Below are 25,450 nucleotides of genomic sequence, written 5' to 3' on the forward strand. Positions count from 1 at the left end.
AGCAGTGCTGTTTTTCCTATCTGTTATTTATTTGCTTAGTATACGATTTCAGGTTGTGTTTGTGCATTTGGTGGGGCTACTGTTTTAAAAAACACTGGGAAAAGTCTGTTCAGACTAAGAAAGAGAAGTTTCCCAGTATCCCAAGTTACTAGTATCCCGTTTTGCCTAAACCCTCCTCCAACTTTGGGATCATGTGATCATGACTCTACCTCTCAGCACTTCAAAAAGGTACCTCTCCTGCTTTTTTATCTGATTTTTCCAAAAATTATAGCAAGCGAACCGCACCACACAGAGAGCTGAGAATAGGCTCAAAATGACCCCCAGCCACGACTCTCTAAGCACAAGAAGTTTCAGAAAGATAGCTTAAAAACCAACACAGTTATCCACTATTCTTTTTCACAATGCAATCCTATGGGCGAAATTTTCCAAAATGGCGATCAGAGCGCTCCGCGAAAAGAGAAGCGCTCCACCTATGGCCGCTTCTCTTCACCGTGCTTCTAAGGGTCCGCGGTCCGCTTCTACTCCGCCTCTGGGCAAGGTGGAGCAGGCCAATTCGCTTCTGATTCTCCGATTCTAATCGGAGCGGAGCACACCTCTAGTATGCTGCCTTGGGTTCCTTGTAGGAAAAATGGTGGGACATAAATGCAATAATAAATAAATAAATAAAAAATACATAGCAGACTTTGAGCTGTTTTTTTCTCCTCACATGGAAATTTGTATGTATTCTGTGCACATTTTCTAAAAAAAAAAGCACATCACGTTTGGAGTTCATTTTTGTTTTTCTGCCATTAACTAAAGCACGTTTGTGTGAGGGGATATACTTGGTCACTACATTCAACATCTAAGGTCCTCCTCCAGGTGCCTACTCCGAAAGAGGCTCGGAGTGTGGCAATGAGGGACAGGGCCTTTTCGGAGGTGGCCCGCAGACTATGGAATGATCTCCCTGACGAGGCTCGCCTGGTGCCAATGCTGCTATCTTTCTGTTGCCAGGTTAAGACTTTTATAATCAGGCCCGCCATCTTATGATCACCCCATTGCTGAGCAAACTGTCCAGAAGTACAGGCAAATTTTATGTTAAGTTTCTGTTGGAAGATAAGTCCTCAAGTGTAACTTTGGCTGTTGCTAAATTTCTTACAGTGGCGGCTAAGATTAGAGCTCATTGTGTATTAGACTAAAGTTGACAATAGCTCTAACTGTATGATTTCATGTCTGATTCTTGTGTTTGTTTGTCTGTTGTTTGTTTCTTTCTTTTTATGGATCTATGGATCGCAATAAAGAAAGTAGTAGTAGGTTAAGACTTTCCTCTTTGCTCAAGCATATGGCGGCACATCTTAATCACCCACCTGTTTAGTTTTTAAATGGTTTTTAATACTTTATGTGTGTATGTTCTGTGTTTTAGAATTTTAAATTTTGTATTCTCATTTTTATCTTAATTTTAGAATTTCTGTAAACCGTCCAGACAGCCCTGGCTATGGGGGCGGTATATAAGTGTAATAAATAAATAAATAATAAAAAATATTTCAAATGTATACATTTTTCCATGCACGTTTTTCAAATGTACTCATTTGAAAATCTAGATTTCAAGCTTGTACATTTGCAGATTTCTGTTCACAAATTGTGTTTCAGTCCAAATTGGGTTCTAGGAGTAACCATTGGGTAAACTCATATAAAGTTACAAACGCAATGAATTTCTTTCACATCCCCTGACCTATGTAAGTTGTACATGTTGCAGGGGTGTGGCTGATTGCTAAATTAATCACCATGCAGAGGTACCCTATGCAGCCTTACTACCTTTAGCAAATAGATATAGCCATTGTCCAATAAATCCACCTCCCTGTAATAGCACGGAGTGGAGTATTCATGTGGAAGACTATAAGTACAGATGAAGACCATCCATATGCAAACAATCAAATGAGTTTTCTGTGGAGGAGTTCTGTGGAACTGCCAAAACACATATATCTGAGGTTCACTTACAGCATGTGTTCAAAATTCACAAGATCTTTTCCAGATGATGCTTAGAAGAAAGATCATTTAAAACAATTAGTCCTGTATTTTTGGAAGGAGAGTTCATAAAAGATTAGCTCAGCCTCTTCAAATCCTAAAGAAGAAGAAAAAGTATTGGTATGTGAGCAAAATTAATCTTATTCCCATCAGTCATAGTTCCTTTGCAGTTACTGATTTGTAATGGAACTATTTCAAGTTTTGATCATTTTCATATTTAATGATATTAAGTGCTCATTGTGGGACAGATTTTAGGATTGCCAGTTTACAAGGTCAGTTCATGGTTTTCCACAGGCATCCTGCCTGGCCTTTTTCAAGGAATACAAGGCAGTATTCTCAATCACACTTTAAATCTATCGGCCCAAACTTGATGGACCAGGATAATACAGTCAACTGTTCCTCCTCTGAACTCTTGTGAACAATCACCTGCTCTCTATGGCCAGAAGTCAAAATTCCAAATTCCTGCCATTCCTAATTGAGAACAGTGGTTTGTCTGCCTGTTAAACACCCCATGTGAAGAAATGTAGAGAAGACAAGTGTTCAGCTCACCCTCAGGCTCTTTTTGGGGTATTATTTTTTAAAAAACACACACACCACACCACTGGACAGAAACATGCATGAATGCATCTGGTTGCTCCATCACCCACCTGGTTTGGCCCCAAATGCCACCATTTCCTTTGAATGCTTATGAGGGATTGGGGCAGAGGAAGGTACAATCTAATGGAGACAAGAGATTGTGGGGATGATGCATAGCCCAGGCTATAAGCACATTATTACCATGAGGAAAGAAGTCAGGTCAACTGATAAAATCACACTTGACATGTGTTAATGTAAAGTTATTTCCTTGTGACTATTTGAGGGTGTCCAGACTTCATAGCATCATGCTGTGAGATCAGAAACAATGGGCTCATCTACACCAAGCAGCATATTTCACTATGAAAGCGGTATGAAAGAGGTATATAAAAGGCAGGAGCCACACTACTGCTTTAGAGTGGTATTGAAGTGAACTCCAGGATAATAATAATAATAATAATAATAATAATAATAATAATAATAATAATAATAATATTTCTTACCCGCCTCTCCCTTTGGATCGAGGTGGGGAACAACATTAGGATCTACACTGTCGCTTTATATAGTGGTAATGAAGTGCGCTGACAACTGTTGGGGCCTATGACACATCTACACCAAGCAGGAGATAATACTATGAAAATGGAATGAAAGCAGTATATGGTATGTGGCATGGGTCCCAACAATTTTCAGTGCACTTCAGTAGCACTATAAAGCAGTAGTGTGGCTCCTGCCTTTTATATACCACTTTCATAGTGGAATATCTGCTTGGTGTAGATGAGCCCAGTGTTAGAACGCAACATGGAACATTTTTGAACAGTCAGCTGCTGCAGCCAAGGGCCAGCTCTAGAACACACACACACACACACACACACAGAGAGAGAGAGAGAGAGAGAGAGAGAGAGAAACTCAAAGTCAGTTGGATGCATGCTTCCATATGTGACATACTCTCACAAGAACAACAAATCCAAGAGGTTAGTTGCTATTGGCTTTTACTTGCACTGGTAAGAAGAACCAAAAAGGTGTGGCAGTAGATTGCACAAGGACCATAATAACTAGGCATGTGCTCCGCTCCGATTAGAAGCACAGAAGCAGGAGCGAATTGGCCTGCTCCGCCTTGCCCAGAGGCGGAGTAGAAGCGGACCGTGGACCCCTAGAAGCAAGGTGAAGAGAAGCGCCCATTTTCAGAGCGCTTCTCTTTTCGCGCAGTGCTCCGATCGCCATCTTGAAAACATTCCGCCCATAGATAACTGGGTTGTTTTTGAAGCTATCGTTCTGAAAATTCTTGTGCTTAGACTGTCGTGGATGGGGGTCATTTTGAGACTACTCTCACCTCTCTGTGTCGTGCGGGTCGTGTGCTACATTTTTTTAAAAATCGGGTAAATGAACATTACAAACAGAGAGAGCGCGGGTCAAACAGCGGTTTTCGCCCATAGGATTGCATTGCAGAAAAGAATTGGGGATAACTGGGTTGTTTTTTAAGCTATCATTCTGAAAATTCTTGTGCTCAGAGAGTCGTGGATGGGGGTCATTTTGAGACTACTCTCAGCTCTCTGTGTGGTGCGGGTCGCACTCTAGAATTTTTTAAAAAGTAGGATAAAGGTGGGAAAAAGATTACCTTTTCGATTGCTGAGGGGCAGAGTCAACTCCCGGTCATGATCACATGATCCCAAAGTTGGAGGAGGGGATAGGCAAAACGGGTAACTTGGGATTCTGGGAAACTTCTCTTTCTTAATCTGAACGGACTTTTCCCAGTGTTTTTTAAAACAGTAGCCCCACCAAATACACAAACACAACCTGAAATCATATACTAAGCCAATAATAAGAGAGCACTGCTACCCACCCTAACTTTGGGAAACAACTGAAAAGATGTGGTGCAAGGGGATGAGCTTCCCTAGGGCATCTCATTGTAGACGTGCCCCCACTCTCTCCTGTACTTGGAAGGCCATCAGAGCCTTCCAAAGAGAGTAACCCGGTGGAGCAATGCCTATCATGAGTTGAAGTGAGCGGTCTACTTCTCTTAGTGGTGGAGCGATGCCTATCATGAGTTGAAGTGAGCGTTTTACTTCTTAGTGGTGGAGCAATGTCTTTCATGAGTTGAACTGACAGCGTTGCTTCTTAAAAGATTTGTCACTACTAGGACCAGTCAAATTGGCAGCTGCTTCCCCCTCCCCTGGGCACATCCCCCTATTACTGGTAAAAGACAGATATAACCTTTTTTTAAAAGTTCTTCTTGTTGTTTATTCAGCAACACTGCTGCTTTTAATTCCACCCCTCCTTTGTTTATTTATTTATTTATTTATTCCATTTTATATGCATTACTGGCTTATCCTTGGCTCACTTCCTTATGCCCCCAGAAATGTCTGCTGTCTGCCTGCCTGCCTTCCCTCTCTCCTCCCCTGCCTGCCTTGCAGGGATGTTGTGTATGTCTGGCTTTGACTTAGGGGAGAAGTCCTTCCTGCGCTCACTTGGAGTTTTGGAAGTTCCAAATCCATTTTTCAAGTGTGGAAGAAGATTCATACTCCCCAATTCATGGCATGTTGGGATTTCCTTTGAAATGGCCCCACTGAGATGTCTGCAGGTTTAAGCCCCGCCAAAAAACAGGGGATGATGGGACTGCCTTGAGTCTCAGCGTGCGGCGTATGTATCCCTAGATAAGCTGTCATGGTGGTGAGTTTGAGGTGTTTTTTTAACGTGCAAATTGACGGAGCTATTGGAAAGGGGTGTGAATGGGTGTTGGATTTTCATAAATTTCCCAAAAAGCAGGGGATGATGGGACTGCCTTGAGTCTTGGTGTCCATGTGGACACGTGGATAAGCTATCATGGTGCCGAGTTTGAGGTTTCTAACGCGCAAATTGATGGAGCTATCGAAAGGGGTGGGATTGGCTTGAAACTTGGCGTGCGTGTGTATACGTCTATGAGGTGTCATGGTGCCAAACGTGAGGTTTCTAACTTGAACAGAAAAAAAGTTGTTTACTTTTTTAGCTTTCAATGCAACCCTATGGGGGGGGGAAACGGAGCTCCGATCCGGATCCGGAGCTCCGAGCGGAGCGGAAATGGGCGGAGCGTGGGCGGAGCGAAGCGGCCCGATCCGAAAATCACGGATCTGGAAGTGAAGCGGAGCGGGGGGTCCATGCACACCCCTAATAATAACTAAGGGACATTGACATCCAAAGGTCACCAGTAGGAATCACTGTTGCTAATATAGGATGACCATATGAAAAGGAGGACAGAGCTCCTGTATCTTTAACAGTTGCATAGAAAAGGGAATTTCAGCAGGTGTCATTTGTATGCATGTCGCACCTGGTGAAATTTCATCTTCATCACAGACGTTAAAGCTGCAGGAGCTATACTGCAGCTATACTGTGACCCGATTTAAAAGAGAGCAGGGCACCTGCAGCTTTAACTGTTGTGATGAAGAGGGAATTTCACCAGGTTCTCCATATATACAAATGACACCTGCTGAAATTCCCTTTTCTATGCAACTGTTAAAGATACAGGAGCCCTGTCCTCCTTCTCATATGGTCACCCTAGCTAATAGGCTTTGCAGGCACCACAATACATGTGACTAAATGAGTTAAGCCTCTGCTCTCCAGATGGCATGGAAAATAGGCACTAGATCCCAACACCTGTAGTGTGTGTGTGTATAGAAACATACACCCCATACTGCTATTACTCATTAAAAATACAAACTAGTTAGCCTAGGCTGACCATATTTTGGAAACCAAAAAGGAGGACAACATGGCCACCCCAAAGGGGCATGTCCACCAACTTGTCCAACCCCCAAGGGGGTGTGCCCAACAACATGAACAGCCCCTAAGCAGGCATGCCCACCCAGAAACAAGTCCCACTGATTTCAATAAAGCTTACTTCCAGATAAATGAATACAGGATTGCAGCCTCTTCGCGTCTGTTCACCTTACAGTAGCAAGTGCAAGCCCCTCCTCTCAAGGGCAATCATGCACTCACAGAACCTGGCCTCGTGGCTCATGCCACCAACAGGTGCTCTCCAGAAAGATGCTTTCAGAGCCTAGGAGGTCCAGACACACTCAAGGAAGTCAGGCCAAATCATGCTATGCACTCACATAATTATCTCACTAGGACAGAACAATTCTGGTACAACGTTTGAGACATTAGCTGCCATGCCACAACAACAGTTTGTTCACAGATAATTGAGAATAAAAAGTGAACACGCCAAGATAAGTACAGATGGCTACTGAGAGGAGACTTAGTATAGCTGAACGAGTAGCCCATGCTTGCAGTGTAGAGCAATTGTCTTTCAAATCATGCCAAAAGACAAACAAGCTGCTTTTCAAAACCATGGGTTGTATTCAGATTCTAAATTCCATTCATTTCAATGGGTCTAAGACTAACATTGGATACAAACAATTGTTCTTTTTCATGGGATTTTTCATACACCATTGTCTTCATCTTCTTGATATTGGTTAGACAAATGTGTATGGCAGCTGCAGATTAAAAGCAACTAGTATGCTGACATGAATACTACTAAAACCAGATATCTCCAATATATTATACTGATTTTACTGAGGCAACTGCCCCATCATTCCAGATGCTCTTAAAACAACTTTCAGATATTCCCATTCAGTTACAACGAAATACAATGGAAAACTTTACTGAGGTATCATTTTATGGCAATTCCAAACCCACCCTCCCTAAGACAATTAAAAACAAACAAACAAACCTACACACACACACACACACACACTTAACTGGGGGTCAGGAGGAGCACAATAAAAATCCAGTGCACACTCATGAAAGGCAAAATAATAGTAAACCACAGCAACCCACACAAGGAAAAATAACATTCATCAACATAATAAATCCACACAGGCATACACACACCCAAGGCAAACTAAACAAACAAACAAAAAACACCATTAAAAATACAACACACCCATATACTCTCCCAAAGCATTGTGAGCATCATCATCCCACACATGGACTAAGGCAAAAACCAAACAAACGAGAAACATACATACACAACCGGGGCTAAAAAGTAAAATACAAATCTACACACACCAACATGCTCACCCACTAATAATTGTTTTAAAATACACCCAAGGCAAGCCCACTCCCAGCACACACTCACCCAATTAATTCATCAAAACCAGTACCCAAAGAATGTATAGAAAGTCAGTGACAATTTATTTCATCAATGCAGCCAGAGATTAAATCCAATCTACCCCCTCCACTATAGGTTGCAGCTAGAGGCATTTCATTTGGACTTCAATTACTTTAATAACACCCCACCACCACATACAAGAGCAGCAATTCCCAGAAGTGTAGGGAAACATGCCTGACCAAAATACACACACACACACACACACACACACACTATGGACATTACTAGACGAGGCTCTAGCGCGCGTTACCTTCCGCAGTCACGTCGAGGCTTCCAGATGACGTTCACGAGGATCCACCGTTATCCTGCGGTGAAGCCTCTTTCTCCCGACTTTAAAAAAGTGAGTTCTAGTGCGCCTTTTCCTGCCGTCCCGCGGTAATTCGGAGTACGTGTGGGAGGATGTGAGGTCACTGCGGTCCGCACTGGGCAGGAAAAGGCGTGCTAAGGGGGAGTGGTCAGCGGCTTCGGTCAAGCCGCCTCCGCCATTTGCACGCAGTCCGCCAGCTGGGGCAGCGCTGCGGAGCGGCTTTTTTTTTTTACTCCCCCAGTGACAGTTTGCGCAGGAACGGAAAAGTGGCTAGTGTGCTGCTGGGGTGTGTGGGGGATGGGTGGGGGATGTGTGCCTGTTCTAGTGGGGTTTTTTTATTATTCCCCCAGTGACAGTTTGCGCAGGAACGGAGGAATGGAAAAGTGGCTGGTGACTCCTTGCGGTGGGCAGCTACCGTGGCTGCATAATGCCGGTGCTGTACGCTGCCTGTTAGTGTGGGTACCAGGCTGGCAGAGGGCAGAGCTGTTTGTGGGCTGCTGCCATGGCTACGCCAGATGTGGGTTGGCTCCTTGGGATGGGGCAGAGGGCACAGCGGCGGTCATCGCTGCTGACACCTCAAAGGCATGATGGGAGATGTAGGCACAGAGTGCCCATGCAGACGATTGACCTCGGGTCATATTCCACCCACCACAACCCCCGTCAGGAAGTGACCGCATCAATGTTGACCCTCAACAGCACCAGCAGCACTTCAGCTGGCACTGCCACTGCCGCCGCCAATGGCGGCGGCATCGCTGACAGCTGCGCAAGTTTGCGGTCTTTCGGACGTGCGCAAACCGTGCAGCGAGCGAAAAAAAAGCCACGGCAATCAGGCCGGTGTGGCTGTGCAACCGTGCTCGCGGTGGCAGAAGCACAACCGCCGCAAACTTCCGCCACAAATCGAAGGCAGGTGTGGAGCATGAGGCGTCACGGCTGAATGGGAAAATCCGCTTTCACCGCTCCTCAACGACGGAACACCTGGTAGGTCTAGCAAAGCCCTATATCTAGTTGAGCAACTTTTAAAACCACTACTTGAAGAGATGCCCTCTTTTTGGAGACCTGGGCATGCTGTTGCTGGGAGGGAGTTGCTGGACAACAAGGTGGGCTGCGCTGACTCAAGCAAGCAAGCAAGCAAGCTGGTATGCCCCCCCCAATTCAAGCCTCATGAGTGCCTATGGCAGCTGAAGAAATGCTGGCTGGAACAGAGAGCAAGTCTGGGCATGTCCCGAAAATCAACCAATTTTCTGTCTTCCTTTTTTAAATTTACCCTTTTTTGCCCTCTCAGTCAGTTATAAGAACATTGTTTTTGTTTTTAATAGACGGTAAAATTAAACGTATCCTACCAATGCAACAACAATATTCCACAGCTTCTAATTCCAGGGAAAAGAGGAGAACAGGGGCAGTCAAGCGGCATGGGCTAGCAGCCCAGCAAAACACATCGCTCCAGCCTCGCACCGGCTCCAGCTCCAGCCCCACCCCGGCTCCAGCTCCAGCCCCGGCTCCAGCTCCAACTTCAGCTCCAGCCCCAGCCCTGGCCCTGGCTCTAGCTCCAACTCCAGCCCTGGCTCCAGCTCTCCATTCCAGCCCCAGCCCCGGCAGCTCCAGCTCCAGCTCCAGCCCTGCCCCGGCTCCAACCCCAGCCCCAGCCCGGGCAGCTCCAGCTCCAGCCCCGCCCCGGCTCCAGCTCCAGCCCCGGCTCCAGCTCCAACTTCAGCTGCAGCCCCAACCCTGGCCCCAGCCCGGCAGCTCCAGCTCCAACCCCAGCTCCAACTCCAGGGCATCGCTGGGGGGTGGGGGCTGCAAGGCCCGTTCTCGGAGAACAGGTCTCCCAGCTCTCTCACCCAGCGATGCTGGCCTTCTCCTCTGTGCTGGCGCGCGTGCGTCAGCACAGAGGAGAAGGGGAGGGCGTCGCTGGAGGGCTGGGGCTGCGAGTCCCGTTCTCGGAGAACGGGTCTCCCAGCTCCTCCCCCCTCAGCGACGCAGGCCCCAGGACCGTGATTTTCCTGGGCATTTGGGGGGATTTTGAAATCTCCCCCCAGATCTCGTTTGGGGGCGGGATTTCCTGACATGTCCGGGCAAATCCGGGCGTTTGGTCACCCTAAGTTAGCCAGAAATATGAGGTGCTTAAACAAAAAGAGCCAAAAGATCCTCCTAACAAAGGACACCAATCAGTCTTCCAATTTTTCAAAACAGAAAAGGGATCTCATTTGGGGATCTGGTTTGAGGCCTGCATGCTACATGTTTGTACTGGTCCCAGATAAGTTAAGCTTGGGCATTGCTCCATACAGCTCCCTGTCCCAGAAACCTTCAGTGTATCACTGAAAGATTAGTAGTAGTGCCTCGCTCTTAAGTCTGCTTTACAGTAGAGTGACCATATGAAAAAGAGGACAGGGCTCCTGTTTCTTTAACAGTTGTATTGAAAAGGGAATTTCTGCAGGTGTCATTTGTATATATAGAGAACCTGGTGAAATTTCCTCTTCATCACCACAGTTAAAGCTGCAGGTGCCCTGCTCTCTTTTAAATCTGGTCATTCTAGTATAGGTCCTGCAGCTTTAACTGTTGTAATGAAGAGGGAATTTCACCAGGTTCCCCATATATACAAATGACACCTGCTGAAATTCCCTTTTCTATGCAACTGTTAAAGATACAGGAGCCCTGCCCTCCTTTTCATATGGTCACCCTACTTTACAGTTCAATCCTCTACATGTTTGCTTTGAAGTATATCCCGTTGTTTTCACTAAGGCATACTCCCAGGTAAGTGTGCCTAGGATTTCAGCCTTGATCTCCCACAGGCACTGGTGCCAACCCCACCATTTCTGGGGCATGTAATATAATGAATTGCCCTTCTTCCTCCACTATCCCTGTCTACTCTCTGTTCTTATGGCTGTCTTTATTTTCCCTAAGAGACACCGAACTGGAGTGGTGCCATTTTGGAAATCCCCAGCTCAGCCATTTTGAGTGGGAACAAAATAGGCAGAGGGCTAAAGTTTCATTTGTATATAATATCTTTCTTTTTTCAATGCTCTTGGCGGACTTCGGGAAACCTCACCGAAGCTCTTCCTGGCTAAGAACCCTTCCTACCATTTCCTGGTTCAGAAACCACCCTCTCTTCTCTTCCCACAATCAAGGAAGAATCCGCCACAACTCATTTATGATACTTTCCTAAATTTGATGTGACAAGATCAAGTTCCACATACAACGGGTCAACGGGTGTACTCGTTAGCTGTAGCTACAGCAAGGTCCCACTGTGCAACCTGACAGTTTTGGCAGCAAGCTCACAGGACGAGGCGTTTAGAAATATAATGATATATACAGTAGGAAATTTCCAATCACAAAGGAAATGGAACTCGCTTGAGTAATGGCTAGTTCTCACACTTTTAAGGACAAACAGCAGCAATGTGAATCATCAAAAATAGCTTTAAAGACCGTTGCTTGGTTCTTGAGGGTCTGCAGGTGTGCCAAAGCATACATGTTCTTCATACTTTCCAGTATCGACAAACCAGAGGCTCTCTCTGCAGAAAGTATCCCCCATTCAAACAGCATCTGAGGTCAATTCCCAGACTCCAACTGATCTCAATTTTGAGGGAGCGAGGGAGTGCAAACTAATTTCCCAATTAAGATGAAAACCAGAGTAGAGGACTGTTGCAGAGCATATAAAGCACTTACATCTGAAGAATAGATAGTGTGCCATCGTTCGTAGGATAAAAATAAAGACGGACCCCTGCCATGAGTTTATGATCTGAAATTCAACACAGGAAAGCAATAAATGGAGGGGTGGAAGATGGAGGTGAGGGTAACAGGGGAAGTGGATGCATTCACAGATCAGTTAAACAAATGAGACTTAGGGCATGTCTACATCATGCCTATATCCCAGGGATCACCCCAGGATCATTCCTGTGCATCCACATGATGCACAGGGGATCCCAGGGGCAGGGAGGGAAGATTCCACGGGATAACCAGTAGGGCTGTGCACAGACACACACACCGAACCTCTTCGTGGCCCGATCTGGAACTTCTGGATCGGGCCTGAACTGCTTCGGGCAGATCCACCTGTCCCCCGCTCTGCTCTGCAGAGCGAGATCCGGAGTGGCAGATCAGGATTTCCCCCCCTTCCCTACTTACTTGCCTCCGTGGTGGATGGCGGAGGCAGGTAAGTGGGGAAGGGGGGACAAAATGGGATCTGATCAGCCCAACTCACACCCTGCCTCCTTACCTGTGTCTGTCGCGGTCTTCAATTGAGGCCCCAACTTGAAGCTGGAAGAGGAGGCTGTGGCCTCTCCTGGCTTGAAGTCAGGGCCTCAATTGAAGCCTGCAATGGACCGTGACAGACTCAGTTAAGCCCCCCTCCCCCCTGCCTCCTTACCTGGCTCCATTGCCGTCGCCGCATGGACTGTGGTTGCGGTGGCACCAGGTGAGTCCCCCTCCCCCCCTTACCTGCATCCGGTGCTCCAGATCAAGGCAAACCGCTTCACCTTGATCCGCAGCCCCCCCCCCGACCCGATCTGTCTCTGCCTTTGTCAGAAGCGAATCAGGCCGCTCCGCTATCGCTTCTCCAAAATGAAGCAGAGCACAGCCCTAATAACTGGGATGGCTTTTAGCCTGATTTTTCCCATGGTCTCAGGATTTTCCCATGGTCTCAGGAAGCCATCCTGGTTTCATCCCGGCTCCTTGTGAGTAAATGCGAGGAGCCAGGAACTGGGCATGGGGCACGGAGCTCTTCAGGCACTACGTGCCCATCAGGGGTGGGGTGGGGGGAACAGGATTGGGTGGGGTTTTTTTACCTTTTACTGTTCACTGGAGCATGAGTGTGCTCCAGCTCTTTATGTTTGTAAAAAAAAAATGGCCAGCATGATGGGTGCGATGCCTGGGATGTCATGCGGCCCATGTGGACTGAGGGAGAGGATCTCGTGATTAGCATATTGTGAGATCCTCCCCTCCCTGGTGTAGACATTCTGTTAGTTTCAATAGGAAAAAAGGGGTAGTGTCAACAGGACTCACTACTAGTACAACAGGGAGCAAGCATGTAAAGAAACTGGAAATGTGTGGAAACACTAATTCTGGGATGGAGCAGATCAGAGTTTTCATCCAGAAAGTAGTTTCTGCTCATTTCTGGGTTTCCTTTATGAAGTGCTAACCCCATTGCCCTAGCAGTGGATAATGCTGATGCAACAGAGTGAGCAGGAGTGCAGTGACAGTATAGGATATTGCCCAAGGACTGGTTGAGGCACAAGCATTTTGAACAATGTAGTTAGCAGGACTTGTAGTTCTGGCTTTGGAAATACAAATCTCAGGGGCTTGCGATACTCACCTCAAATTCAAGGTGGGCATTATGATCCACAGATTCTTTTCTAGCTCAGACTTTTATCCGAGTTCGAGAAACATTCTACTCCCCCTTCGTTCCCAGCCACCACTCTGATGGTGGCTAGCTCCACCCATCTGCAGAACTCTCAGGAATTAAAGCTTTGTTTGGACCTTGCTACATTTGACATCACACACACGAGTGAATATGTGTGTAAAATGTGTAGTTAGTTGTTCAAATGAGATGAAAGTTATCCTAGGTTCAATAATTCTACAACCAGAATGGGATGCATGCTTCTCAGGTGAAGCAGTGAAATATATTTGGTGCAATTTAAAAGAAAACTATTACAAGGTTTTATATTTTCAGTTGCTCAATCCAAGCAGCATGAACAAGATCTATATGAGTAATAAACATGCTTGTTAGCCATGTAGTCTGCCTAGCGCAAATTACAAACATATATGGTGGACATGTTCCACCATGGAGACATTTGGAACCAAGTTTAAGATGGACATCTATGGAATAACATATACCACTAGTTTCCAAAGTTATGTTACTTGCATGTTTTCATTAAAGTATTCCAAAGGTATATGGCCCCCTTAATCTCAAATCTTCTAGCTGCTGCAATACATATAACAGAAAAGGAGGAAGTAGAGGAGGAGAAATTTAAAACTATGTATAAGTAAACAATGGATTGGTGGGTTATGGCAATTGCCCAAGTTATGGATATGGGATGGAAAACAACATAAATTTGGTAGGGGGGTTGTTTGTTTTTTGGAGAATAGAATATTTGTATTAATTTCTGAAAGCAAATTTATTACGTGTGTGTGTGTGTGTGTGTGTGTGTGTGTGTGTGTGTGTGTGTGTGTGTGTACATGTGTGCTTTTCAATATTGGAATCCCCCCTATATTTTGTTCAAAAAATGTTGGATTGCACCTCTCAGGTATACAGAGAGAGTGGGGGGAGGGAGGGAGAAGGAGAGAGAGGGAAGGGCTGTCAGGCACCAAAAGCACAAGGTTTGTGTCTGACCTAAATCCAAAATGATTTCTCATTCATGAACACATTTCTTTACTCATGGTACAACCCACTTTCCCCATTACTGCTATGCTAGCCTGGAATTACCTGAACAGCTTGCAGATGCTCAAAAGGTGAGGTTTTCCCACCTGAATTCCTACCTGGGGAAGGGTGGGAGCTTGGGGGTGGCGGGTTTTTTATTTCAGTCTGTTTCAAAGGGATCAGTTCCTGTGCTGAAAGACAAGCCCAAGACAATGTTTTACAGAGCAGAAGATATTGTGAGGGGCCAATTATCACATAAGTGGTTCTCACGGCTTGGGCTTGGCACTGCGTGCCAGGTTGCACATTAACTTCTTTCACTTCAGTTTACCCAGTTTACTCAACATTCTCAAGTGGTTGCTTTGTCAATTGTTCCCCCTGCTGATGTTTCGACAGACGATAGCCCCTTGATGCCAGCTTAGCCTGGCTAATAAGAAATAGGCCAACAAGAAACCTTAGACCAAGGGACTGCTGTTCTGGAAGGGAATAGTAAGAGTTGTGGATGGAGTGGGGTGGATTTCTTCCAAGGGATCATTAATTTTTGCTAAACCAATGGCCCGCTCTCTTTTCTTCCCCACAGGAAGGCAATGCTTATTCTGTTCGATAATCAAAGTATGACGTCAGCAGATGTGTAGGCGTGGGGATTTTCTCTTCTGTTGCGCCGTATTCTCAGCACCCACTAATGAACGCCAAAAGGTAGTTGGAAACGAAACGTGAGCCAGATACATGCAGGCATAACACATTTCTTAAGGAATGTGTAGTGGAGGAACTATTTTCAGTGTGGTTTTCCAAAATACACTTTGCCAAAACCTTTCTTTTCCTATTAACACTAGACATTAACATAGCTACAACTGAGGAAATGTATCAGTAAAAAACAAACTATGTGTGAGGGTTAGCTTACCTTCAAGCCCTATTCAGCTGGTCTCTCCTCAGAGGAAGAAGTAGCTGTGCATTTTGGCCCTGCTGTCACATTTCCTGCCAGCCCTTGGCCCTGTCATCCACAAGCTGAGGGGAAGATCTGAAGTGGGGAGCCTTCTTTACGTGTGTAGGCTCTGTAAATCATTAATAATCTTGTAATCTCAGGGTTTTAAATTACCTCAGAAGCCTACAGGCCTAGAGAGGTTACCTGTTTCAGAACATCCCCTCCAATGTGTGGATGGAATAGCTGTTAGGAAATGTGACCATCTTACCTTGAGGGAAGAACAACTTAATAGGGCTTTAAAATATTTAGGACTCTGACCTACCATCTTTGAGCTAGAGAAACATTGCAAAATCACCCTATATTTCCAGGGCCCCCCAATTTATTCCAATTGTTTTAACTTCCCTCAAAATTCTACAGATATTGCAGCTCTTCATAGAAACCTCCCCATTTCAAAACACATTTAGCTTTCACTAAAATATTGGTGGCAATAAAATATTGGTGGCAATATGATCCAAATCCCAAATAATTACTTGGAGATCAGTTTCATTAAAATTGAGAGGACATAGAAGGATGTTTAGGATCCAGATTTAAGTTTGAAACTCCCAGAGGAGTAGCTGTGATAGCCTGCTACAGCCAAAAATATGGCAAAGAGTCTTGTAGCACCTTAAAAGACTCACACGTTTATTATAGCATGAAGATCTGTAGAAAGTCCACTTCAATGAGTTTAAATTTGAAAATTCTTAAAATAAATATTGGGTTAGATCCAGATCTAAACTGGACCAACTGGGGTTAGATCTAGATTGGGTTAGATCTAGATCTAAACCAGACCAACTGGGGTTAGATCTAGATTGGGTTAGATCCAGATTTAAACTGGACCAACTGCACCGACAGAAGTGGACTTCCCCACTGCTGATGTTAAGAGAATCAGAAGACCATGATGAATGGAGTGAAGCTATGGTGTCTGGGAGGTGGGGGATCCCCAAAAATCGGGTGGAGGGAACTTTCTCGCAGGAGGCAAAGAGCTCCCTAACCCTAAACTGTTCCAATGTATCACTGGCTAGCGATGTTGGAGAAACCCACAATGGAATCAAATAAGTTCAGATTTCTATGAATCTGAACGGTGGATTCTGCAGCAGACTGGCTTTTCCTGAGTTGCATGGATTTTTTTTCTTTTTCTTTTCAGAATTTTATGCAAATTTAGTTGTAGGAAAAAGCATAGAATAAAATAAGGCTGAAAATTCACTTTCCCCCCACTGGCTAAAGCTTAAAAATGTGCATTGGGAGGATTTCTGCATTTGTGGGGGTTTGGAAGGTTTTGGAAGGTTTTGTGCATTTTTGCAAGTGCAAATTTGCGCAAATTCAGGAAATTGGAACAAAAGGCACCTGACGATCTGCAAAACGCAGACAGAGTGGACTTTACAAAATCCGTACAACCCAAGCACTGACAAGATGTTATCAATGCTATTTCTACTTTGGTTCCACAAGACATTCTTAGGGACTCTTATGGCTGCCATGGGTGAGCTCTGTTTGAGTCCCTCTTCACACAACACAGGCAGGGAAGCTGATGTGTGACTCACCCAGGGTTCAGCTTTTCTCACTTCTACATAGGATTCATTTAAAAACAAAAGGCAACCAATTGAATGTTTAGCCTGCTTTTCTCTCATACAAGCGATTACTTAGCAATAACAACCTTCACACAGGGCTTTTCCTGGGATTAATGACAGTCTGGGGGTCATCATCTCCTCCCAGTTAGTTATTAATCCTCAGGAAACACTTGGTGCCTTGATCGTTATTCCTTAATTAGCATTTGGAATGGGTGTGCTCTGGAAGGGGGTTGTTAGGTTTCTTTTCATGTGCCCTGTGAACAGCTATGGAGGGCCTTTCTCTCATTAATTTGCTTTTGGGGGGTGTCTAGGTGGGAGACTCAAGCCTTGTGGGTCTAGAAATTCAGCACAAGGTTAAATCTATTTAAACAGTGTGAATTCCCGGGGAAAGCACGGGGATAGCTGAGCATCTGCAGTATATCAGGAAATGCATTTGCTGAAAAACATTCAAGTGTTGTCGTCAAAAGGACAAGGGAAGCAAGAGATGGTGATTGGGAGCAAAAACAGTTCCACAAATGGGACCAGGGGAGCAAGAGCCTTCAGGGGCAAAAATGGAATAACAAGGCCTTCCCTTCCAAGAGCCAATTTTACAAGCAGCACACACACACACACACACTGCATCTTCGTTTCTGATTTTTCATTTTCCCAGTGTTCCAGGAAATTGAGGTATAGAGAAGGATTCAAAAATAATAAGGCAGCACTCCCCCCCCCTCAAAAGAATGAGGAAATGAATTAGTAGGATTCATCAAATTCAAGTATTCATTGCAGATGCTAAATGCAAAATGGTAAACAAAGTTTAATTGCTGGTGGTGGTGCTGCCTTAGAAAGTGCTAATGACCCCGTTATAAACATCCAATCAAAGCCCCGTAATTCAGGCAATGCAGTGGAAATGATTTCACCTGGTCATGTAAAAAAGCAAAATCTTTCTGGACTAAAATTCACTTATTAATGCAATTTTTAAAAAAGATAAATATAAAAAATGAAACCAGAAGCATTTTTGCTGGGAGTTATGGATGACCAACTCAAAGAAAAAGGACTGTTATTTTTGTATATGACAACGGCAGCTAGATCACTATATGCGCAATATTGGAAAAAGATCCAAGTACCATCAATGGAGGAATGGCTCCTCAAGGTGTTGGAATTGGCGGAGATGGCGAAACGTACGGCGTTAGTAAGAGAAAAATCAACAACCTCATTTGCACTGGACTGGAAACCTTTGATAAGTTTTATATTGAAGAGTCGCAAAAAATGATCTATTTGTGTGTGGATTTTATATATAATCTGTGGTCTTTTATGTAAAACTGGGCTGGCTAAAGGGTAATAGCTGACGTCTGACATGAAGATTGCCGCAAATGGATTACGGCCTTATGTATTTGTGTTTTTATTAGATGTATTGTATGTGATGTTATGTAAAAAAAATAAAATTATTGTTCCTTTTCCCCTCTTCCCCATGTGCTGTACTTTCTGTAGTAAAGAATAAAACTATTGAAATTTTAGAAAAGGAAACGATTTCACCAAACAATGAAACATTCATCTGTAGATTTCAGCTGAGAGATATGCATAGCATTTTCAAAATAACGTCCCTAGGGAGAAACTAAAATATTTTAAATTAATCAGATTTCAGCTTTGGGGAGGGGTTATTTTTAGGGGTGTGATCCGCTCCGATTAGGAGCGTAGAAGCAGTAGCGGATTGGCCTGCTCCGCCTTACCCAGAGGCGGAGTAGGAGCGGACCGCGGACCCCCTAGAAGCAAGGCGAAGAGAAGCGCCCATTTTTCGGAGCTCCTAGTTCAGGCGGAGCGCTCCGGTCGCCATCTTGAAAACATTTCGCCATAGGATTGCATTGCGGCAAATAATCGCGCATAACTAGGTTGTTTTTGAAGCTATTGTTCTAGAAATTCTTGTGCTCAGAGAGTCGTGGATGGGGGTCATTTTGAGACCACTCTCACCTCTCTGCGTTGTCTAGGTCACGTGCTATATTTTTGTGAAAATCGGGTCAACCGCGCGGCTCAAACGGCGTTTTCGGCTTTTCGCCCATAGGATTGCATTGAGGGAAAGAATCGGGGATAACTGGGGGGGGGGTTAAGCTATCATTCTGAAAATTCTTGTGCACAGAGAGTCGTGGATGGGGGTCATTTTGAGACCACTCTCACCTCTCTGCATTGTCTGGGTCGCGTGCTATATTTTTGTGGAAATTGGGTCAACCGCGCGGCTCAAACAGCGTTTTCGGCTTTTCGCCCATAGGATTGCATTGAGGGAAAGAATCGGGGATAACTGGGGGGGGTTAAGCTATCGTTCTGAAAATTCTTGTGCACAGAGAGTCGTGGATGGGGGTCATTTTGAGACTACTCTCAACTTTCTGCGTCGTACGGGTCGCGCGCTAGAAGTTTTTAAAAAATCGGCGGGAAAAATACCTTTTTCAAAGGGCTGAGGGGCAGAGTCAGCTCCCGGTCATGATGATCCCAAAGTTGGAGGAGGGCATAGGCAAAACAGGTAACTTGGGATTCTGGGAAACCTCTCTTTCTTCATCTGAACGGGCTTTTCCCCGTGTTTTTTAACACAGTAGCCCCACCAAATGCACAAACACAACCTGAAATCATATACTAAGCCAAGAATAAGAGATAGAAACACAGCACTGCTCCCCACCCTAACCTTGGTGAACAACTGAATAGATGTGGTGCAAGGGGATGAGCTCCCCTAGGGCATCTCATCGTGGACGTGCCCCCACTCTCTCCTGCACTGGAAGGCCATTAGAGCCTTCCAAAGAGAGTAAAACGGTGGAGCAATGCCTATCATGAGTTGAAGTGAATGGTCACTTTTCAGTGGTAGAGCAATGCCTGTTATGAGTTGAAGTGAGCGTTTTACTTCTTCTCAGAGCTGTTGGTGGCTGTCTTGAACTGGCAGCTACTTCCCCCTCCCCCGGGCACGTCCCCCTATTGCTGGTAAAAGACAGATATAGCCTTTTTTAAAAAATTCTTCTTGCTGTTTATTGAGCAACACTGCTGCTTTTAATTCCACCCCTCCTTTGTTTATTTATTGATTTATTCCATTTTATATGCATTACTGGCTTATCCTTGGCTCACTTCCTTATGCCCCCAGAAATGCCAGCTGCATGCCTGCCTGCCTTCCCTCCCTCCTCCCCTGCCCACCTCGCAGGGATGTTGTGTGTGGGGTGCCCGATTTTCAAAAATTCGCCAAAAATCAGGGGATGATGGGATTGCTTTGAAACTTGGCGTGCGTGTGTATATCCCCATGAGGTGTCATGGTGCCAAACATGAGGTTTCTAACTTGAACAGAAAAAAAGTTGTATAATTTTTTAGCTTTCAATGCAAGCCTATGGGGGGGGAAATGGAGCTCCGGATCCGGATCTGGAGCTCCGAGCGGAGCGGAGCGGAAGTGGGCGGAGCGGGGGCGGGGCGGAGCGGCCCGATCTGGAAAATGGCGGATCTGCAAGTGAAGCGGAGCGGGGGGTCCGTGCACACCCCTAGTTATTTTACAACAAATAGAACAAACCCGGAGCCCAAACCTCAGGATTTCCTCTGCTACCCACTTTCTTGTAGCCCAATGTGGCTACTGAAGCAAAAGCAGAGGAAAGTGTATCAAACATTCTGTCTTAAAAGATTTTAGGATTTAAATAATGTACTGGTTTAATGTTTTTTAATCAGTTTTATGTATTTTATATTTTTATATTCAGTGTTGTTCCCTGCCTCGATCCAGAGGGAGAGCAGGGTAAGAAATAATACATACACACATACAAGTAAGGAGGTAGCCAGACTGTCATTTAAGAAGGGACGTTTTGCATTCCCCCCTTGAATATTCCAAAATGCTGACCCCCCTCCCCACCCAAAGGGAGATAAACAAGGTTGAATCAAATAAAAAATCATATGATCATGATTCCTTGCTTTACATCCAGGTTTTTTGTACATCACATGCTTTCCTTATCTTGAATCTTAATTTTTCTATGGATTTCTGAGCACATATAAATTTCTGTAACACTCTCGGCCTCAGTCTGCAACCATGTGGTGGTTGAAACATTATTATTTTTTCATTTATTCATTCATTCATTACATTTCTATAACACCCAATAGCCAGAGTTCTCTGTGTGATTTAGAAAGATGACGATGATGATGATGATGATGATGATGATGATTAAGTTGAAATTCTTCAGTTTATTAGAAGAATTCATTGAACTGCAACTTGGGAATGATTGCAGCCCAGTTATTCTACTTTCTATAGCATCTTATGAACATTTATTTATTTATTTATTATGTTTGTTTCTTTTAAAATATTGTTTTAATGCAACAGTTGATTCAACATTTGATGAAAAATACATTTAGGAAACACAGCGGAGACTCGTGGCTCTTATTTCTGTGCGGCTGTGAATCCACTCTGGGTTTCCGTCAGAACTCTAAAAGTGCTGACCAAGGCACTGACCGATTTGGGGATAGGGTTTAGCACCTTGGATAACTTCCTTAGAGTTCTGGCTGGTTCTGACTGCAACCCAGAGCAGATTTACATCCCCACTGAAATAGGAGCCACCAGCCTCCACTGAGGAAACATTTGACACACACACCCAAAAGTGGGTTTTATTATAATTTATTTACTTATTTATTTATTGCACTTATATACCGCTCCCATAGCCAGGGCTCTCTGGGCGGTTTACAGAAATTCTAAAATTGAGATAAAAACAAGTATACAAAATGTAAAACTCTAAAACACAGAACATACACACATAAAGCATTAAAAACCATTAAAAAAAACTAAACATGTGGGTGATGTGCTGCCATATGCCTGGGCAAAGAGAAAAGTCTTAACCTGGCGCTGGGAAGATAGCAGCGTTGGCGCCAGGCGAGCCTCGTCAGGGAGATCATTCCATAGTCTGGGGGCACCACCGAAAAGGCCCTATTCCTCGTTGCCACACTCTGAGCCTCTCAACAAAATAACTTTTGTTGTTGAAGATACTATTAGGAGGTATGAACAGATTGTTCTATCTCCACACACTGCGGAAACAGAGTATTGTTAAAGACTATTGTCAGGGCTGGTGTCAAGGTTAGGCATGGTTGGGCCCTTACTGAGGGCTCACACCCCGACAAGGGCCCACTGACAAGAGCTTCTTGGAGTTGCTCTTCCTCTCCACCATTCAAGCCTGCTTGTTTGCCTGACTCCTGACCTGACCCTGACAAAGGTGGTGGTAGTGAGGAGCAGGTGCAGTAGATGTCAGTGCTGCTAAAATCCTAGGAAGCCAATCCCTGGAGATCTTCCCACTCAAGTTGGGAGGGTGCAAGGCAGGAGAGCCGTAACCTCTAAAGCCACTGGGCAGCCAGATGGGACGTTCCCTTCTTTACCAGCCTGTCTCCTTACACTTGACATGGAGCAGAGATGGACTATGTTAATGGCAACGATGACTTGGATTAAGTGCAGGTGTGTGTAGGTGCAGAGCTGTCTGAGAATATAGTCCCAATGTACACATTTTTATGCACACTTTCCCTTAACATGCATATTTTCTACGGCTGTGCACGGACACCCCAATCCCCTTCGTGGCCTGATCCAGAACTTCTGGATCGGGCCGGATCCTCTTTGGGCCAATCCGCCTGTCCCCTGCTCCGCTCTGCGGAGCGAGATCCGGCTCCACTGCCATAACCGCATGGATGGTGGCATCAGCGGCACCAGGTAGGCCAACCCTCCTGCCCCCTTACCTGCGTCCATCATGGTCCATCACAGGCTTCATTTGAGGCCCCAACTTGAAGCCGGAAGGGGCCTCGGCCTTCACTTCCAGATTCAACTGGGGCCTCAATTGAAGCCCGTGACGGACCGTGACAGACGCAGGTAAGCCTCCCTCCTCCCTGCCCCCTTACCTGGCTCTGCCGCCACCGTTGCCACATGGATGGCAGCGCCAGGTAAGCCAACCCCATGCCCCCTTACCTGCATCCATCACGGTCTGTCGCGGGCTTCATTTGAAGCCTCAGCTTCAAGCAGAAGAGAAGGCCGCAGCCTCTTCCGCTTGAAGCTGGGGCCTCAATTGAAGCCCATGATGGATTGTGATGGACCCAGGTAAGCCTCCCTCCTCCCTGCCCCCTTACCTGGCTCCATTGCCGTCGCTGCAGGGACTGCGGCACCGGCGCCGCCAAATGAGTCCCCCTCCCCCCCACTTACCTGCGTCCAGAGCTCCGGATTGAAGCGATCCTCTTCGCCTCCATCTGCAGCCCCCCAACTCGCTTCTTCTCCACCTTTTCCAGAGGCGAATTAGGCCGCCTCACTATTGCTTCTCTGACCCGAAGAGAAGCGGAGCACAGCCCTAATATTTTCTGCACGTATATGGCATGCTTTAAATTGTCCTCTTCTTGTTATGTTATAGAGTATCACTGTCAAGACTTGTTACACCCAAAGGCAAGGCTGGCGTTAAGGGAAGGCATGGCCAGGCATCTGATCAGGGCCCACTCCAGGCTGGAGCGCTGGACTGAAAACAACAGCATGAAATTTAATAGGGATAAATGCCAAGTTGTACACCTAGGAAAAAGAAACCAAATGCAGTTACAAGATGGGGGATACTTGGCTTAGCAATGCTACAAGTGAGAAGGATCTTGGAATTGCTGTAGATCACAAGCTCAATATGAGCCAACAGTGTGGTGTGGCTGCAAAAAAAAGCAAATGCTATTTTGGGATGCATTAATAGAAGTATAGCTTCCAAATCATGTGAGGTACTGGTTCCCCTCTATTTGGCACTGGTTAGGCCTCATCTTGAGTCTTGCGTCCAGTTCTGGGCTCCACACTTCAAGAAGGATGCGGACAAGCTGGAGGGGGTTCAAAGGAGGGCAACTAGGATGATCAGGGGTCTGGAAACAAAGCCCTATGAAGAAAGATTGAAAGAACTGGGCATGTTTAGCCTTGAGAAGAGAAAACTGAGGGGAGACATGATAGCACTCTTCAAGTACTTGAAAGGTTGTCACACAAAGGAGGGCCAGGATCTCTTCTCGATCCTCCCAGAGTGCAGGACACGGAATAACGGGCTCAAGTTACAGGAAGCCAGATTCCAGCTGGACATCAAGAAAAACTTCCTGACTGTTAGAGCAGTACGACAATGGAATCAGTTACCTAGGGAGGTTCTGGGCTCTCCCATACTAGAGGCATTCAAGAAGCAGCTGGACAACCATCTGTCAGGGATGCTTTAAAGTGATTTCCTGCATTGAGCAGGGGGTTGGACTTGATGGCTTTATAGGCCCCTTCCAACTTTACTATTCTATGATTCTATGGCATGAGCCTCCCCCTGGACTTGCTCCTCCTCTTCACCATTGCAACCCACCTGCCTCTCACCTTGACCAGACAATGGTGGTGGTGATGAGGACAAGCAACAGATGCCCCTGCCTACTTGCTCACTAGCTCTCTGCCTGTCAAGGAAGTAACTGGTAGCAAGGTGGAGAAATGGGGGAGGAGCAACAACAGCTGGTGATAACGGTGGTGAGAAGGTAGACCACTGAATGTGTCTTGTCCATGGATCTTCAAAACCTGCAGCTGGCACTGCCCAAAGTTATTATGTGGAGGGGAATGGAGTCAAGTACTACGAGATGCAGATGTTGAGTTTATTAGGAAGGGATTCTATTATTTATCCACTCTGTACAGGGCCTAGCACCCTCTGGGCCTGTGGCTCAGTGATAAAGCACTAGATAAACCAATGGCTAGGGTGACCATATTTTGGAAAACAAAAAGGAGGACAACATGGTCGCCCCCAAGGGGGCGTGTCCAGCACCAAGGGGGCGTGCCCACCCGAACATAGTCTGATTTTACATGTCTGATTTTACAGCACACATTTAAGACAAATCTCTTCTTCATAACATCTTAATGTTAAAATCACTGAAATAAAGAACAAGTGAGAGATTCAATGTATCTGAAATTAACTTCACTCACTCCTACTTTTGTAGGTTTTGCTGTACTTTGAAGCTTTTGATATTCTCTTTGTGTTATTTTATTTATTTATTTATTTATTTATTTATTTATTTATTTATTTATTTTATTACATTTATATACCGCCCCACAGCCGAAGCTCTCTGGGCGGTTTACAACAATTAAAAATAGTAAACATTAAAAGTATACAAAAATTTAAAAAACATAAAAACAGTATAAAAACAACAGTATAAAAAGTGTTACATTCTCCCCTTCCCTCAAATATTTTTTCTGACTGTATCTTCACTCATTGCAAGCTGCTGTTGTTGTTAACAGGGTTTGCTACTGGCCCCAGATCTGTTTCAAATTTGGTATGGCTAAAGCTCTACCTAAAAGCTATCATGGTGCCAACTTTCAGCTCTTTATCTTTAAAAACGACAGTTTAAAAAATAATAATTTTAAAACCTCATTTAAAAAAAAATCCTAAAAAATCAATGGATGAACGGATCTCTTTCAAATTTGGTGTGGCTAAAGCTCTACCTAAATCCTATCATGGTACAAAGTTTCATTGCTTTATCTTTAAAAATGACAATTTTAAAAATAATAATTTTAAAATCTCAATTTTTAAAAAATTCCTAAAAAATCAATGGATGAACGGATCTGTTTCAAATTTGGTGTGGC

Source organism: Elgaria multicarinata, chromosome 4 (genome assembly GCF_023053635.1).
Source record: "Elgaria multicarinata webbii isolate HBS135686 ecotype San Diego chromosome 4, rElgMul1.1.pri, whole genome shotgun sequence".
Taxonomy (NCBI): domain Eukaryota; kingdom Metazoa; phylum Chordata; class Lepidosauria; order Squamata; family Anguidae; genus Elgaria; species Elgaria multicarinata.